This window comes from Helianthus annuus, chromosome 13, assembly GCF_002127325.2.
Source record: "Helianthus annuus cultivar XRQ/B chromosome 13, HanXRQr2.0-SUNRISE, whole genome shotgun sequence".
Lineage (NCBI taxonomy): Eukaryota > Viridiplantae > Streptophyta > Magnoliopsida > Asterales > Asteraceae > Helianthus > Helianthus annuus.
In genome coordinates, this window is record NC_035445.2 from 105,999,440 (window position 1) to 106,002,814 (window position 3,375).

Here is a 3,375-nt window from a genome sequence, read left to right on the forward strand (position 1 = left end):
CCTCTTTTGTCAGCATTGGATTTCCGATCCTTCCTACAACTAAACTCCCATATGACTCTAATACAGTCACCAACAAAGACATATGACTTTTTGCAACTTCTTCTGAGTAATTCTGATCATTTTCAAGGTTTAATGCAATGTTACATTGTAGAACTTTGCCATTCTTTGTCTTTGAAGAATTTGGATCAAACGATGGATATGAAGAAAATCCAATTTTGCTACTAGATCCTTGAGAAGAACTTCCAGACGAACTTTTAGCATTGAATGCAGTTTCTATCTTTGGTGACATATTGGTCTTATCATTGATACCTCCTTTGTAATAAAGCCGAATATCTTGTTCACCATCAAAATCCTTCATTCTTGATATCTTCTGTTGTTCCATCTCTTGAGCTTCAAGTTTCTCAATGAACTTACTTAGTGTCAAATTGCCAAAATCTTTCTTATTTCTCAACATCATCAGATATGTGCCCCAAGTTTCATGTGGCAACGCATCAGTCAACTTCTCAATCAATTCTTCATTATCCTTTGTGATGCTCACCCTCTTCATGTTGACTAACAAATTGCAATATCTTTCTATGATCTGCTTAGTGCTTTCGGTTCTTAGACCACGAAATAGATCGAAGTCCTTTTTCAAAAGCGATTTTTTGTTCTTGATCATTTCTTTACTTCCAACAAACTTTGGTTTTAAAGCTTTCCAAATTGAATATGCAGTTCCATTGTGTTGCAGTAAAACCAAGATATCTTCCTTAACAGCTTGATGCAATAAACTAGTCATCATATTTTCATCTTTGTATTTCTTTTTCTCTTCTACACTTAGATCTTTAATTGCAATAACCTCCTCATCATCATTCACCGGTCTAACATATTTTGTTTCAACACATTCTTCCCATCCTTTATACTCCTCAATGTTCATGAGTTTTGGCGGTTTTTGCATGGTGCCCGTTTCATTTTCCAACATTGTGTGTTGTGCAATAGTAATCGGAGTAGCAAAGGCGTTATAAAATTCTTCTTCCATGATTCGGTATCAAACTTTCACAAAATCAGATTGTTCAAACAAAATAACCTGCAAGACAGCTTCAAACGAAATGAGTTCACACGAAATGAAGACTTTCACACGAAATGAATGATTTCGTGCGAAATAGTCAAACGGAATACCAACTTGGTGCGAAATGAAGTGATTTCGTACGAAATAACTAATTTCGTACGAAATGACAGTACTTTCAAGTGAAATAAGAATGTTGTTTCGTACGGAATGAACTTTTGAAGCAGTTTCACATGAAATAGTGTTTTCATGCGAAATGAAAATAACATAAGCTATTTCGTGCGAAATCAATGTACTATTTCGTGCGAAATAGATGAAACTAAGTGATTTCGTGCGAAACCAAATATTCAATTCGTGCGAAATGCTGCTGATGTCATCATGTCACACCCCCAAAATACCACCTAGGGAGTGTCCCTGTCAGGCGTGTGACCAACGAATAACGAGCCACTAATCATATTGAACCAATCATAATGTTGAATAAAATCATCAATTATTCTGAAAAGTACTGTTAATAAGTTTAAAAGGAAACCAACATGTTCAGCGGAAGCAAATAAAAGAAAACATAATTGACTGTTTCAGTTTAAATGTGTAAAATCAATAAATCCATTATCCGTATCCAATCAGCACGACCCATGACCACTCCAGCTACTTCAGACAGCAAGTTCCAAATCCATATAACCTAACAACCTGCGAGCATGCAACAAGTGTATCAGACAACGCTGGTGAGTTCATAGTTTTACGAAAACGTTGTTTACCAAGTATGTAGTTAATCCATTGAAGTTAATTCCAGAAGTAATGATGAAAACAATGTTGATAATAACCCGAATACAAGACGGCTTCTGATTATTTTGCCCTTTCTCCAATGCTCCTATCAAAGCATTGGTCATGACTAGGTCATTAGTTCAACACCCGTCCTCCCAGGTACGGGGTGAGGTTGCCAAACCTAAGTAGCGCTACTAACTAATACCATGTTACCTACCTGGTAACCAAACAACACGGAGGGACTTTAAAGGTGATAGGAAGAGTATATTATCCAACATTCCCAGATTTACCCAGAACCAATCCCCCTCAGGGATACCCAAAGACTGTCCCAACCACCGGGACGCATGCTCAAGACAGATGAACTCACCTTTGGTTTGCTCGGTAAGACTAGATACTTGATCACACTTAGTCAATCAAAGCCTATGATGTTCATATATACCACAATTAGTTTGCATCCAAGTTGATCACGTTGTCACATGAGAAAATTACCATAAAACATATACAATGCACCTTTGGTTCCTACTACTTATCAGTTAGACATACCACACCATAACACATTTATAATTCAAACCATAACAATAACTTATCAGTCCAATAATCATCAAGTAATCTATTTGTACATACTCAGTTCATACGCATATTCCCCTCATGAGCCCATATATATGAATAGCATCACATTTCGTTCTTTGATACCCGTAAGTGTGCAACGATCAATGTCAAGATCCGTCTTTGGATTGCACGACCCGAATAACGTGCCCTTAATGAGGTGTGGGTGTGTGTGTGCGGCCCATTTGAGCCCAGCCCAAACAGCCTGTGCGGCTGCCCACACCTGTAACAGTGTGCGGCCCAGGTGTTGTGGGTGTGTCTGTTACTTGTTTGGCCCGGGTAATTGGGTGAAGCCCAAATGAACTTACATGTTATTTATTCCGATTAATTAGCCCAAATCAAGTTGCACTTTATTAGCCCAAATTTATTACGTGAATGTGCAGCCCTATTTCCACTACAACTTCTCATATTGTTTTTCTAGCAATTTATCTATAACCATTAACGTGTTTATCCCCATTCCACCCCAATTAATTATCATCTCATCAACAGGAAATACTATGCTAATTGCAACAAGTATTTATCATGCTATTATTAAATCATATTCATCAATTTCTACTGCACACAATTTCTCAGATCATGACCCAATTATGTTGGTTTTGTGCCACACCTCCTCTTCTTGGGTGCGACCCACTCCTATTCGGCCAAAGAATCATGTTTCAATTATATGTCATAATTAATACTTCAACTATTCTAACTTATCTGATCAAACCGATTACTAGTATTATCCATTATCACAAAAATACACATAATATCCCACCAAGACTTAAACCATAACCTATGGCATTAATTAATCGATCATGTCATGCACAGCTTTTAATACAACCATCATGTATTACACATAACATGGCCATACAGAAGGGATGTAACATACATCAACTTATTAAATGCTAACCTTGAGGACTCGACTAGACAAACTGGTGTCGTTGAACTGCAAGATTGCTTCGATGAGGGGGGGGGGGTTTCCT